Here is a 16,463-nt window from a genome sequence, read left to right on the forward strand (position 1 = left end):
AGTTTAGTAAAGGGGAAGTACTACGAGATCTAGGTGTTCTTGTACATCAATGAAAGCAAGCTTGCAGGTACAGCAGGCAGTGAATGACGTGCTGGTCTTCATAACAAAGGAATTGAGTAGAGGAGAAATAAGGTCCTTCTTCAGCTGTACAGGGCCCTGGTGAGACCGCACTTGGAGTATTGTGTGCAGTTTTGGTCTCCAAATTTGAGGAAGGACATTTTGGCTATTGAGGGAGTGCAACGTATATTCACAAGGTCAATTCCCAGAATAGCGGGGCTATCGTATGTTGAAAGACTGGAGCGACTGGGCTTGTCTACACTTGAGTTTAGAAGGATGAGAGGAGATCTGATTGAGATGTGTAAGATTATTAAAGGATTTGACACTCTGGAGGCAGGAAGTATGTTTCCGCTGATGGATGAGCCCAGAACCAGACGACACAGTCTAAAAATAAGGAGTAAGCCATTTAGAACAGAGTTGAGGGGAAATTTCTTCACCCAGAGAATGATGGATATATGGAATGCTCTGCCCCAGAAGGCAGCGGAGGCCAAGTCTCTGGATACTTTCAAGAAAGAGATGGATAGAGATCTTAAAGATAGTGGAATCAAGGATTATGGGGATAAGGCAGGAACAGGATACTGATTGTGGATGATCAGCAATGATCATAGAGAATGTTGCTGGCTTGAGGGGCCAAATGGCCTACTCCTGCACCTATTGTCTATTGTCTATTTCTTCCAGTGCAGTTTAGCTCACTGTGTTATTTTGGTGTGTAGCCAACAATAATGTTTGTTCCACTATGTACACCTGTTCAAGTGTGTACAGAGCAGTCAACTGTATTGAGCTGTTTGTGTGTGTACCCAGTGATGAAATTTTGGTCATTGTGTACAGCTGTTCAGGTGTGTACCCAGTAGTGATGTGGGGGTTCCAGATTATATACTTGTTTGTGTGTATACCCAACAGTGATGTGGGGGTTCCAGATTATATACCTGTTTGTGTGTATACCCAACAGTGATGTGGGGGTTCCAGATTATATACCTGTTTGTGTGTATACCCAACAGTGATGTGTGGTTCCAGATTATATACCTGTTTGTGTGTATACCCAACAGTGATGTGGGGGTTCCAGATTATATACCTGTTTGTGTGTATACCCAACAGTGATGTGGGGGTTCCAGATTATATACCTGTTTGTGTGTATACCCAACAGTGATGTGGGGGTTCCAGATTATATACCTGTTTGTGTGTATACCCAACAGTGATGTGTGGTTCCAGACTATATACCTGTTTGTGTGTATACCCAACAGTGATGTGGGGGTTCCAGATTATATACCTGCTTGTGTGTATACCCAACAGTGATGTGGGGGTTCCAGATTATATACCTGTTTGTGTGTATACCCAACAGTGATGTGGGGGTTCCAGATTATATACCTGTTTGTGTGTATACCCAACAGTGATGTGTGGTTCCACTGTGGTTCAGGCATGTACCTAGCAGTGATCCTCACAGTTCCATTATCTGTACCTGTTGAGGTATGTCTCAAGCAGTGACATTTGGTCCACTGTGCACACCTGTTCAGGCATGCGCCTAGCAGTTACGTTTGGTCCATTGTGTACATCTGTCTGACTGCGTACCCAGCAGTGATGTTAAGTCAACTGTGTTCATCTGTTTATGTGTGTATCCAACAGTGGAGTTTGGGCCATCCTGTGTATACCTGTTTGGGTGTTTGTCCAGTTTGGTTGAACTGCAAATATCTGTGTAAGTGTGGAACCAGCAGTTTTTATAGGTATATTTTGCACACCTGGTCAAGTGTATATCCTGCAATGTTGTTTGTTTGAATTGTGTACCAGCTGTGATTTTTTGCATCATTCTGTATACCTGTTTAAGAGTGCACCCTGGAGTGATTTTTGGTCCCACTATGTACACTTATTTGAATGTATACCCAGCAGTGATGTTTGCGTAAACTTTGACAACCTGTCCGGGTGTATACCTCCAGTAATATTTGGTTCTACTGCAAACACCTGTTAAGATATGAACCCAATTGCACACCCCTGTTAGAGTGTGAACTTGCAATGCGGTTAGTTTCCACTGTGTACATGTATTTGGTTGTGCACCAGCAGTAATGTTTGGTACCACTGTGTAACTTATTCAGGTGCGTACCCAGCCATGATGTGTTGTTCCACAGTGTGAACCTGTTCATGTATGTACCCAGCAGTGCTATTTTAGTCTACTGTGTTGACCTGTTAGTGTGTGTACCCAACAGTGTTGTTTGGTTCCATTGTGTGCACCACCTCTGGTGTATACTCAGCAGTGATGCTTGTTTCCATTGTGTGCACCTGTTTGGTGTGTTCCCAGCTGTGATGTTTGGTGCCACAGTGTGCACCTGTTCATGTATGTACCCAGCAGTGATGTTTTCGTGAACTGTGTTACCCTGTTCATGTGTGTACCCAATAGAGTGATTTCACTGTGTACACCAGATCTGGTGTATACCTTGCGATGATGCATGGTTCCACTGTGTACACGTGTTCATGTGTATAGCCAGCAGTGATGTTTTGATCAATGTTGTAACCCTAGAAGGATGGGTAGGTAAATTTGCGGATGACAGTAAGGTCAGTGGAGTTGTGGATAGTGCCGAAGGATGTTGTAGGTTACAGATGGACATGGATAATCTGCAGATCTTGGCAAACGATGCTTAATGTGGAAATATGTGAGGTGATTCATTTTGGAAGGAATAACTGGAATAACGAACACCGAGATAATGGTAAGGTTCTTGGTAGTGTAGATGAGCAGAAATGTCTCGGTGTCCATGTACATAGATCCTTGAAAGCTGCCACCCAGGTTTTTAGTGTTGTTAAGAAGTCACATTACACAATATCAAGCACAATATAATCTGCTCTCTAGCTGCTACTAATAGGTACTGCTCTAAGAAATTATCTCAAAATAATTTGATGAACTCCTCACTCAGGTTACTGCCGCCTTCTTTTCCAATCCAAATTAAAATCACCCATGGTTGTTGCTACCTTTTTATCACAAGTACCCAATATTTCCTCTCATATACGTTATGGCATTTTGGGTTACTGTTAGGGTGCCTGTAGACCACTCCCCCTAATGAATTCTTTTCCCTATTATTCCTCATCGCCACACAAACCGCTTCTACATCCTGATCTCCTCAATCAAGATAATTACTAATGATTAACAGCAATATGTGTCAGCAGAGGCTTGGAGGGTTGAAGAGTCTGCTCCTTTGTACTGTACTGTACAGTTGGTTAACCCAGTGACAACTCTGTTCATAAACTGATACAGCTCATTTGGGGTTACAACACAGAAATTTCTTTTGCCATCTCTTTTTCCCCAGTCTTGAGTTGGCACTCCAACCTGATCTTACACAGGGGAACACTAAATTTCTGTCAATCTATCCCACAAATTACCACACTCTTGGGTAACAGATCAGACCCATGTGTGTATTTGCTCATCCCTTACTATCAGCGACTGGTTAGATCCTGTATCTCTCAAAATTATAATTTCTTTCCTTCTCCCCTTTGTTCTTTCTGAGTAAACTTTACCCAAGAGGTGAATTCTTTGTAGAAATCAGATACTAACTCCATACCAAGCCTCTGCCTAGGCTGTGCACTCTCCTGCAGCTCCTCAGCTCTCTTGGTGTCTTCTTTACTACCTTCACTAATGCCACTGACTTCGCTTCTTTTACCACATCTTTTCCCACAGTGCCTTTCTTTAACGACCAGCACAGTGACTTTACGTGTCCCGCTTTCCACTGCACCTTTTCCAAGTACGCTTCTGAAACCACCAGCACGGTAACTTTCTGTGTCCCATTCCATTACAGTGAAAACATCTGAGGCCTTTTGCCTCTTTTTAACCCTCTTGGGCTTCTTTAACATGTGGTAAATTCTTCCCAATGTTCTCTACTCTCGGTTTGTGGTGTAGGATCTCCTCTTCTCCCAACTTACATCCCTCACAGGATGACATTCTGGCTAGAAGCTTGTCTTATGCACCAACATGTATTCATCTGCTACTTCTGCTGCCCTTCTCACTGCCTGAACTTTCTGTTCCTCCACATATATTCTTACCATCTCTGGAAGTTGGTTGTTAAACTCCTCCAGCAGGATAATCTCTCGTAGAACCTCATGGGTCTTAGCTATTTTTAAAGCACACACCCATCTATCAAAATGATTATATTTAATTCAAAAGAATTAAACATAAATCTGACCTGGTTCCTTCCAGATGAAAAGAATCAGTCAGAATAAAGACAATGAATCTCAGTCCATAAGACTGTCAGCCTAACTCATCATACAGCTATAAAAACAACAGCTGAAGTTATTTTGCAGTAATTAAAGCTTTTTTTAAAATTACTAAGAAATAGGTTCCAGTTAAAGATTATTCAGATAATCACAAGAGATAAATTCCAACATAATTATTGATACAAGTATACATGAAGATACATTGGTCACTAAAAAGCATTAGGGGAAAAGATTCAAACATAGATATGAAAGTTAGGTAGTCTCACCTGGCATACCCTGTGAGAAACAAATGGCTTGAAGCTCATAGTCAGTCAAAGAATGCTAACTGTAGAGGTAATTACAAAACCTTACATATAACTAACTTTATGAATGTTACCAATCTTATAGCAGTTAGTTAGAACCAGCTGTCTGTTGTATATTTTATATGTAATTAGGACAGTGGAAAAATATAAAAGGAGAAACAGAATTTGATGAAGATATAAAAGGAATATAATGGGCAACAGGATTCAAGCTGTCCTTAGATATAAGCAAGTTGAAGAAGTACAACCAGTAACTGTGGAATGTGAACTGTGCCACCGTCTGCGGCGCGGTGGCACAATGGTTAGCACTGCTGCCTCACAGCACCAGAGACCTGGGTTCAATTCCCGACTCAGGTGACTGACTGTGTGGAGTTTGCACATTCTCCCAGTGTCTGCGTGGGTTTCCTCCGGGTGCTCTGGTTTCCTCCCACAGTCCAAAGATGTGCAGGTTAGGTGAATTGGCCAAGCTAACTTGCCCGTAGTGTTAGGTAAAAGGGTAAATGTAGGGGAATGGGTGGGTTGCACTTCAGCGGGTCAGTGTGGACTTGTTGGGCTGAAGGGCCTGTTTCCACACTGTAAGTAATCTAATCTAATAGTATGTATTGGAAGATCTCTAAGGCCTGGAGATGACAATGTCTGTTAAACATCACAAGATCGTGGGAATCTAGGTCTGCTCACAGGAGTGTCCATCGTTGATTATGTGTTTCACAGGATTAGACGTATAGAATAACAAAAAGGGCACAGTAACTACAGTTACTGTAACACAAATTGTATAAAAATATTGCATTTCACTGTAAACACTACAGTGTCATTGATCTAAAGACTAAGAGAACAATTGGTTCTCACAGCAAGGCCAAATTTGTGGGGAATCTTTGTCCTTCCCCCAGCATGAATCAGTGATTGCTTCATAAGAATAAAGACTGCCACGTGCTCGAATCTAACCCACCTCCCGAGTCTTTAGTCCCTGATTGGTGGGGGTGGTTTTGCTCCTACAAATTGGTGAGCCAACCAGGAGCCTCTATTTGAAGTCAGCATACCTTGGGCCATGATTTGGGTGAGTATGTTTATTCACCCCACGTTTAGGTAAGTACGGCATTCGGTCTGTGAGAGCTTCCATAAGTCAGGACACAAAAAAAATTTAATTGACCAACAGGAACTACAGGTGTGGTAACAAAGGCCTGTACTAACAGGACAGTGCAGGCGAGACAATGGATTGTCTCAACAAAAGCCCATGGGGATGAATAGGTACCAGCATTAAGTCAGCACACAAGGAAAAAGGACTGGGCAGATCTCATAAATATGCGACAATAGAGACAAAAGACTGTCTCACACATATTAGTTAGCACAGGCGTAAGCACAGGAGGTGAGAAGCGGCGTCTTGCCTCAAACAAAGGACCATGCTAACGAATAAGCGGAGGAGTGACAAAGGATTGTCTCAACAAAAAGCAACAAAAAAACTCCAGAAGAATGTGAGGAAAGGACCAGGAGAAAACCCAATGGGATCCAGACCTATCCATTCTGCAGACTGTGTTTGAGAAAAATAAAGCCTTAATTAGGGACATGAAAAGATACAGAAAGGGTTAATCATCCTTGCAGCTCTGTTTAAACAGAACACCAAAAAGGCACAGAAACAAGCTCAAATAGCTAGAGTTCATAAGTGAGAAAAAGAGAGTGGAATATTGGTTCTCCATGCTAGTTTGCTAAAAGTTGTAGAAGCATTAACTTTTTGTTGTCTGGTTTTAATGCACTTTTCTTGGTTGCTACATGTCATCTTGTACAATTTATGTGTTTTTGTTCCCTGGACCTCGAGATCCGTACCTATTTTGAAGTTAGTTTGCATTTTGGGAATCTAAGGTAATTTAAAAATGTGGTGTGCCTCTGTAAGTGGGAAACTTAATGTAATGTCCTTTTAAAAAGCTATCAATTCTTGTGCAGAGCAAAAATTTGCGACAAAATGTTCACAAAAATTTGGCTTATGAAGCTTGGTAAAAATTTACTTTTTGGAATTGGCTCAGTGTAGTGTTTGGACTGAGCAAATTCCAGAAATTACCATTTTTGGAATTTCATTTTCTGGAAATAGTTAACTTCCAAATACTGTTTTGATACATGAGTGAATCATTACATTTGCACATTGCAAATGTACTTTGGTGTGAAAGTATACAAGTAATTGGGAATTTGGAATTTTGGAAATGCAATTATGTTTTAACAAAATTTTGATGGTATGTTCTAAAATCTGAGAAAACCAATAGAGAAATTAGGAAGGGCAAATTTAACAAAGGAAGTGGTTTTTTTGTTAAAGCATTACATATTTTTGCAGGAGGTGGAGAGTCGGACGCTGTAATTATGTGCAAGAGTTTACACTCCACCCCTTTTTTGAATCAGTAGTAGTGTAGTAGTTCAATACTAATTAACCAGTACTGTTAGATGAGGAAGGAATGAGTTGTTTATTTTTCAGTATTAGAGAAGTACTGTAGAAACATTAGAAATATTAGGTATTAGAAATTCCAATGTATAAAAATTGTTAGTGACTTTGAGAGAATAAGCAGAATTTCACATTTGGACAAATTTACATAGAGATATCAAATATCTAGAGTTATCAGAGAAAGAACAAAGCATGTTTTTTTCTGAATTAAACAGAAATGTTTGACTTCTGTTTTAAAATATTATAAGATTAAGATCCATGGGCTGCAAATCTCCTCAGATGGCTAGAGTTAGATAGGTAATAATAGTTAAATTGCAAAATTGGATATGAAGTAATTAAGGATGAAGAGCATGACAGAAGAAAAACATATTAGAGAATGGGTCTCAAACACCTAGTTGACAAAAGGGTTAGTAGTTTGGAAGAGCACAAAAACATGGTTTAAACGATAAGACACTGACACCTCATCCATTGAGAAACTGATTTTAAAACAATTAAAGTAGTATTAGTGAAAGGGGCGAGAAACATATTCTGAAGGTAAAGCCTGATGAACATGAGAGCTGTACTGTTTCATAACATTAAACTGCAACTAAGTTGGGTGCTTACATATGAAAGCAGTGCCACTCGGTGGTACAATTGTTCACAAAACTAGCAGATTAAAGAAGTATTCTCAAAATGGATACAGATGAAGACAGCTGGAGAAATTCTGAGTCCATGTATAATGTTATTTTGCTGTTACTGAGAGAGGTGGTCTGTTGCTAGGGAACTGGAGGATAAAATAAAACAAGTTAAGGAAACGGAGTCTGGAGTGTACTGAAATTTAGATCAAATTATGTAAATATATTAACTAAAAAAGATTTAGACAATATTTTTGTCACCTTAGTCAGGTGACCTTATCAGAAATGAAAAAAATGTTACTGTTAGAGGGATAAGACAAGTCTTAGGACTGTTAAACTATTGTAGAAAATTACAGCAAACTAGCAAGAACTCAGCAAGGTTGGGGGATGGGGATGTGCTAGCTCAGAGAAAATTGAATGAGGACCTGAGCAAGAGATGGCCTTTGTCAAAATCAAAAACTGGCCTCTGCACCAGCACTAGGACTTACTAACCTGAAAAAGCCCTTTCACCTCTTTTGCAGTGCTGGAAAGGGCAATCAGATTGGAGTATTGCTACAGAGACAAGCTCCGGCCTGTGGGATACTACTTAGGTAAAATAGATCTAGTCATGGTGGGACAACACTCGAGTGTTTGAGTCATCTAAGGTGCTACAACATCCTCCCCCTTGACACAGCTAGGGAAGATGATATTACACTCCTCACATGGTATAATCCAGCTATTGGAAGCTGGCAAGTTGAGAAGTGTTGCGGACAGTTGACGAGCCAAATGGGAAGCTGCACTCTTGCCAGGAGACAAGCACATGGAAGGGGTTAAAGTTAATAGATGTGAATCAAGAAGGATAGAAACATAAATGTATTCCCCTCATGGAGCAGGAAGAAGAGAGACAGGGTTGCGCCCACTCCTCCCTCCTTACTTCCCTTCAAGGCCCCAAGGGATACTTCCATGTCCGCCACAATTTCACCTGCACCTCCACACACATCATCTATTGCATCCGCTGCACCCGATGTGGCCTCCTCTATATTGGGGCGACAGGCTGCCTACTTGCAGGACGTTTCAGAGAACACCTCTGGGACACCCGGACCAAGCAACCCAACCACCCCGTAGCTCAACACTTCAACTCCCCCTCCCACTCCACCAAGGACATGCAGGTCCTTGGACTCCCCCATGGCCAGACCATAGCAACACGATGGTTGGAGGAAGAGCGCCTCATCTTCCGCCTAGGAACCCTCCAACTACAAGGGATGAAATCAGATTTCTCCAGTTTCCTCATTTCCCCTCCCCCCACCTTGTCTCAGTCAAATCCCTCGAACTCAGCACCACCTTCCTAACCTGCAATCTTCTTCCTGACCTCTCCGCCCCTACCCCACTCCGGCCTATCACCCTCACCTTGACCTCCTTCCACCTATCGCATTTCCAACGCCCCTCCCCCAAGTCCGTCCTCCCTACCTTTTATCTTAGCCTGTTGGACACACTTTCCTCATTCCTGAAGGCTTATGCCCAAAACGTCGCTTCTCCTGTTCCTTGGATGCTGCCTGACCTGCTGCGCTTTTCCAGCAACACATTTTCAGCTCTGATCTCCAGCATCTGCAGTCCTCACTTTCTCCTCCTGAGTTAAGAAAGAGCAAATGGAGGGGCCAAATATAAAATGCATGTTTGTAGATGGGGCGCAGAAGTACTATAACGCTGAGGCCCAGTTCCTCCACCTCCACTGCATCTGCTCCCAGGAGGAGCCATTCCACTCCATAACATACCAGATGGCCTCCTACTTCAAGGTCCACAATTTCTTCTCCCACATGGACAACAATGCCCTCCAGCATATCTCCTCCACTTCCCACACCTCCACACTTGAATCCCAACCATAACAAGATTAGAACCCCCTGGTCCTCACCTTCCACCCCACCAATCCCCAGATACAACACATCATCCTCTGCCATTTCCGTCTCCTATAAACAGACCCCTCTCCTCACCACTATCAGCATTCTGCAGAGACTATCCCCTCTGTGATGCCCTCATTAGGTCCACGCCCCCACCACCAACCCACCCTCTACTCCCGCCACCGTTACAGATCTAAAACCTGCACCTACACCCTTGACTCCATCCAAGGTCGCAAAGAATCCTTTCATATCCAGCGGAGATTTTCCTGCACATCCAAACACCTCTGATGAAGGGCTTTTGCCCAAAACATCAATCTTCCTGCTCCTCGAATGCTGTCTGACCTGCTGTGCTTATCCAATACCACTCTAATCTAGACTTTGACCTCCAGCATCTGCAGTCCTCACTTTTGCCTACCTCATCTACTGTGTCCTTTGCTCTTGATGTGGTCTCCTCTACAGAGGGGAGAAAGCACGTCAAATTGTGGAATGCTCCAGAGAACATTTCCAGGACATGCACCAAATAATCCCACCACTCTGTGGCCAACCGCTTCAACTCACCCTCCCACTCCACCAAGGACATGAAAGTCCTGGGCCTCCTCCACTGCCAAATTCTAGCCAGCCGACACCTGGAGGTAGAACGCCTCATCTTCTACTTAGGGATCCTCGAACCACATGGCATCAATGTTGATTTCACCAGTTTCCTCATCTCTCCTCCCCATCTTATCCGAGATCCAACCCTCCAACTTGGTACTGCCCTCTTGAACTTCTTCCACTGTCCATCTTCCTTCCTATCCTCCCCACCCTCTGCTCTGACCAATCACCATCACCCACCTATCACCTTCCTAGCTACCTACCCCTCAGCCCCAACCCCCGTCCCATTTATCTCTCAGCCCCCTTGGGCAACCAGCCCCCTCCACCCACATTCCTGATGAAGGAATTATGCCTGAAATGTCAACTCTCCTGCTCCTCAGATGCTGCCTAACCTGCTGTATTTTTCCAATGCCACACTTTTTGACATTAACACAGACAGTAGTCGGTGTAGTCTGTGACTACATGATGGGATGAACAAGACGAGGTTATGTTACCTCAGGTGGAAGTGTAATTCAGCATGAGACCCTAGTCAAGGATTTAGTGGCCACGGGAGGCAGCAGTATTTAAGCACAGAGAAAGATTCAGACACCAGAGCAGAGAGGGAATGACTACGCAGACAGTGCAGCAAAAGCAACATTAGAACAAGAAGTGACAACGATAGCAGCCGTGAGAGAGCGACAAACCAGCTCAGAGGATAAAGCAGAATGGATTAAAGATGGAGCAGCATAAGGAGCAGATGATATTTAGAGTAAGGTGGTCACTCCCATATTCTGTCAACAGATCCTGTGTAATGTTTACCATGGACGAGTACATATAGGGAGGGACAAAATGACACAGGTAATACTCGTGGTGGAAAGGAATGTGAAGAGACAAAGTTAAATTTTGTCTGAGATGCACTGCATGTGCACAGGCAGAACCAGGACAGGGAATTAAAATCAAAATGAGCCATCAGTCCCATCCACAGGAACCATGGGAACACATCCAAGTGGACTTTATGGGACCACTACCACAAACTCAGAATAAGAAATTCTGTCAACCAGTTTAGCAGATAAATGAAAGCTTTCCCCACAAAGATCTGTACTGCAACCTTGGTGACAAAAATATTGGCAGCTGAAATAATATCCATGTTTGGGGTTGGTGTAGGGGAGTAGAGGGGTGGGTGGGTGGGGGGGGGGGGGGGGGGAGGTTACCATACAACTAGGCTCAGATCAAGGGAGAGTCAAAGTTAGAGTGGTGCTGGAAAAGCACAGCAGGTCAGGCAGCACCTGAGGAGCAGCAAAATCGACATTTCGGGCAAAGGCCTTTCATCAGGAATGAGGCAGGGAGTCTCCAGATGGAGAGATAAATGGGAGGGGTGTGGATCTGGGGTGAAGGTAGCTAAGATTGCAATAGGTGGATGGAAGTGGGGATGAAGGTGATAGGTCGGAGAGGAGGGTGGAGTAGATTGGCAGGTAGGACAGGTCATGAGCATGGTGCTGAGCTTGCAGGTTGGAACTGGGGTAAGGTAGGAGGAGGGGAAATTAGGAAGCTGGTGAAGTCCACATTGATGCCCTGGGATTGAAGTGTTCTGAGGCAAAAGCTGAGGCGTTCTTCCTCCAGACGTCGGGTAGTGAGTGAGTGGCGGTCGAGGAGGCCCAGGACCTATATGTCCTCGGCACAGTGAGAGGGGGAGTTGAAATGTTGGGCCACAGGGCGGTGGGGTTGATTGGTGTGGGTGTCCGGGAGACATTCCCTAAAGTGCTTTGCGAGAAGGTGTCCAGTATCCCCAATGTAAAGGAGACCGAATCGGGAGCAACGGATACAATAAATGACATTTATGGATGTGCAGGTGAAACTGTGATGGATGTGGAAGGCTCCTTTGGGGCCTTGGATGAAGGGGAGTGGGGAGATGTGGACGTAGGTTTTGCAATTCCTGCAGTGGCAGGGGAAGGTGAGGATGGGTTGTTGGGGGGGGGGGGGGCGTGGACGGGCGTGGACATGATCAGATAGTCATGAAGGGAACAGTCTTTGCGAAAAGCGAATAGCGGTGGGGAGGGAAATATATCCCTGGTGGTGGGGTCCGTTTGTAGGTGGTGGAAATGTCAGCGGATGATGCGGTTTATGCAGAGGTTGGTGGTGTAGAAGGTGAGGACCAAGGGGTTCTGTCCTTGTTGCGGTTGGAGGGGTGGGACTGGAGGGCGGAGGTACAGAACGTGGATGAGATGCATTGGAGGGCATCTTCAACCACGTGGGAAGGGAGATTATGGTCTTTAAAGAAGGAGGCCATCTGTGGTGGAACTGGTCCTCCTGAGAGCACATACAGCAGAGGCAGAGGAATTGGGAATACGGGATAGCATTTTTGCAGGAAGAGGTGTAATCCAGGTAGCTGTGGGAGTCGATGGGTTTGTGAAAAATGTCAATGTTGAGTCAGTTGTCAGTGATGGAGATGGAGAGGTCCAGGAAGGGAAGGGAGGTGTCAAGGATTAAGGTTGGGGTGGAATGTGTTGGTGAAATTGATGAACTGTTCAACATCTCCACGGGTGGTGCCGATGCAGTCATCAATGTAGCGGAGGAAGAGGTGGGGAGTGGTGCTGCTGTAACAATGGAAAATGGACCGTTCTACGTAGCTGACAAAGCGACAGGCATAGTTGGGGCCCATGCTGCTGCCCTTTTGTCTGGAGGAAGTTGGAGGATTGAAAGGAGAAATTGTTAAGGGTGAGGACCAGTTCAGCCAAACAAATGAGTGTGTCAGTGGAGGGTACTGGTGGGGACATTGGGAGAGGAAGAAATGGAGGGCTTGGAGGCCCTGATCATGGTGGATGGAGGTGTAGAGGGATTGGATGTCCATGGTGAACATGAGGCATTGAGGGCTAGGGAAACGGAAGTCTTGGAGGAGGTGGAGGGCGTGGGTGGTATCTCGAATGTATGTGGGGAGTTCTTGGACTGGGGTGATAGGACAGTATTGAGATAAGTGGAGATGGGTTCAGTGGAGCAGGAGCAGGCTGAGACAATGGGTCGGCTTGGGTAGTCAGGCTTGTGGATCTTGGGAAGGAGGTAGAATCGGGCGATACGGGGTTCCCGAACTATGACATCAGATCAAGGGACCCACTTCACAGGCAAGTAGTTGAAGGAAGCATGTAAACTCTTGGGAATAACATAAAAGATCATACCCCCTGCTAACAAAAGAGCTCAGGTATGGTTGAGAGAATGAATAGAATGCTGAAAAATGCTCAGACCAAGGCAAAGGTAGGAGAAGGAGTTAAATGCACCTGTTCCCTACCAGCCATTCTGATGGTACAAAGGGCAATGCTTTCGAGGGTCACTGGACCAAATCTCTTTGAGCTCATTACAAGATGAGCAATGACACTCCCCAGAACCTAATTATAGGGGGAGCAGAACTCACTAACAGCGAGGGACAAGTAGGGCAGCACAGTAGCTCAGTGGTTAGCATTGCAGCCTCACAACACCAAGATCTGGTTTGATTCCAGCCTCAGGTGACTGCATGGAGTTGGCACATTCTCCCAGTGTCTGCATGTGTTTCCTCCCACTGTCCAAAGATGTGCAGGTTAGGTGAATTGGCCATGCAAAATTGCCCATAGTGTTCAAGGATGCATAATTAGGGTGCATTAGTCAGGGATAAATGGAGACTGGTAGGGGAATGGGTTTCGGTAAGATACTCTTCCGAGGGTTGGTATGAGCTTGTTGGGCCGAAGGGCTTGTTTCCACATCATAGAGATTCTTATCTTCAGGTCTTGTATTATGTAAAATCCCTCTGTGAGCATTTACACACACTTCATGGGCAGGCACAATACCAGTAGCTTCTCAATGAGTGAGTTTGAGGAATGCCTAGGACAAACAAAAATGCAAGCCCCAGGATCAAAGGGCCTGGTGAAAACAATGCCAAGCAAGGGAGTCTGGTCCCTCTGTTGGGACAGACGTCATGAGGTAATATTATCAGGTAACAGGAGTGCACTTAATTATGAAAATAATCCTACCTAGCTAAGAGTATATAGAAACTAATAGGATAACATTCCATCCTGCTTGTCTAGTATGTTCCCTCTCTCTCATCTCTGCCTTTTGCAGGTTTTAAGGGCCCTCACCAATTGATCACTGACAGGCACTTGGAACAGGATCCTCAACCCCTGGATGGCAGGTGGAAATGATTAAAGTCATTTGTTAGGGCAGCATGGTGGCTCAACGGTTCACACTGCTGCCTCACAGCAGCAGGGTCCCAGGTTCGATTCCAGCCTCCAGTGACTATCTGTGTGGAGTTTGCACATTCTCCCCGTGTCTGTGTGGGTTTCCTCCCACAGTCACAAAGATGTGCAGGTCAGGTGAATTGGCTATGCTAAATTGCCCATGGCGTTAGATGCATTAGTCAGAGGGAAATGGATCTGGGTGGGTTACTCTTTGGAGGGTCGGACCAAAGGACCTGTTTCCACACTGTAGGTAATCTAAATACATGTGACGCAGTTGTGCAAGGTTGATTGTAATTAAGAATATTACTGATATTAGCATAAGCATGAAGATGCTAATCCTCTGTGGGCTCCTGTCCATTTTGATTTTATTAGAGACTAACAGAAACATGGCGAGACAGGAACTTAAGGTTATCATGCTTTTGTATAGATTATTTGCTTATACCAAACATATTAATGTCTCCCACTGCTGAAATTGTTCACACATCCCAACACATCCTAAGGGCGGCCCAGCCCCTTTAATGTGTTAGAACTAGTTGAATGGATATGGAGACAGAATACTAGTACAGGACATGGTTTCGGGGAAGGATATAAATGCCCAAATGGGGCAGGAAAATATAGCATCCATACCACCCACTACTGGGTCCAGAAGAAGTCAGCAGGATATGACCTGACCGCCTTTGTTGGCTGGTACTAGTCCTCACAATAGCTCCCTTTGTCACACGGACTAGCACTTCAGAAATTGGGCTTCCCTATGGTGTGATTTGAGAGAAAAAAATGGATCATAGATCTAGAAGCGGGAATTAGTAACTGCACTCAGACATACATCATCACCCCAGCTTGTCATCAATTCACAATGATACCTGGTTGACCTTCAGGAAGCGCATAAGTGAGGGAATGTTCCAATAACACTAGTACCCTGAAATCGTTATATATATCCCCAACAATTTGGAGGAAATTACCGATTTAGCTGATCACATCTTAAAAGAAATGAACAAACTTAAACAACACCCATCTTCAACCCTATGAAGCTGGGTAGCAGGGTGGCTGGGACCCTGGGGAATGCTTATTGTCCAGATAACAATAATTTTGATGGTATTAGTTATGTCTGTATTTTCCTGTTTATGGCTTCCTCAAGTAATTCATTACAATAATGAAGAAAATGACTGCGGAAGAGCCACAGACCAAGAAGGTAGCCCTGCTACATACCACCAAAACAACAGATTTCTAGCGGAATGACTAAAGAAAATGACCAGCTCATTATATGGCGGGAATAGGATCGTAGATGCAACATCGCCGAAAGGAGGCTACTCATGGATTTTGCTTTGGACTTTTCGTTAATAATGTCCCTGTGGCCATAATCTGACCTAGGGTCAAAGGGGTGGGGAGGAATCTGTTGGAGCTGCCCATATTTGACAGATATAAAATAGCTGACACGCTGATTAAAACACAATTAAAAGCCTGCTGCAGTAGTTAAGTGAAACAATGGTATCTTTGAGAAGGGGTTATTCCAAGGCAAAAGGGAGCATTGCATGAACAACAGCTGCAAGGAGTGTTGGTAGAGACAGGCTTGATCAGAAATGTCCCAGGATCGACTGTCTGAAGATTTGTTACAAATATTAAAAGGAGGAGGTAAACCTCTACCAACCAACACAGATGAACTAGTGACTGTGGCTTGTAAACATCTGAAGGATTAAAGAAGTTCATTAAACTACAACAAGCGATTGTTTCCAGTCTCATTAATGAAATATGTTGTCCCATTAGATGAAAAGAATCAGTCTGAATAAGGCCAATAAACCTCAGTCCATAAGCCTAACTCATCATACAGCTATAAAAACAGCTGAAGTTATTTTGCAGTAATTAGAGCTTTTTTTAAAATTACTAAGAAATAGATTCTATTTAAAGATTGTTCAGGTAATCACAGAGATAAATTCCAACATAATTATAGACACAAGTAAACAAGAAGATACATTGATAACTAAAAAGCATTAGGGGAAAAGATTTAAACATAGATGTGAAAGTTAGGTAGTCTCGCCTGGCATATCCCATGAGAAACAAATGGCTTTGAAGCTCATAGCTAAAGAGTGCTAACAGTAGAGGTAATTACAAAACCTCAAGTATAACTAACTTTACAATAGAAATGAATGTTACCAATCTAATAGCAATTAGCTAGAACCAGCTGTCTGTTGTACATTTTATATGTAATTAGGACAATGGTAAAATATAAAAGGAGAAACAGAATT

The sequence above is a fragment of the Chiloscyllium punctatum genome, chromosome 9 (genome assembly GCF_047496795.1).
Source record: "Chiloscyllium punctatum isolate Juve2018m chromosome 9, sChiPun1.3, whole genome shotgun sequence".
In the NCBI taxonomy this organism is placed as follows: Eukaryota; Metazoa; Chordata; class Chondrichthyes; order Orectolobiformes; family Hemiscylliidae; genus Chiloscyllium; species Chiloscyllium punctatum.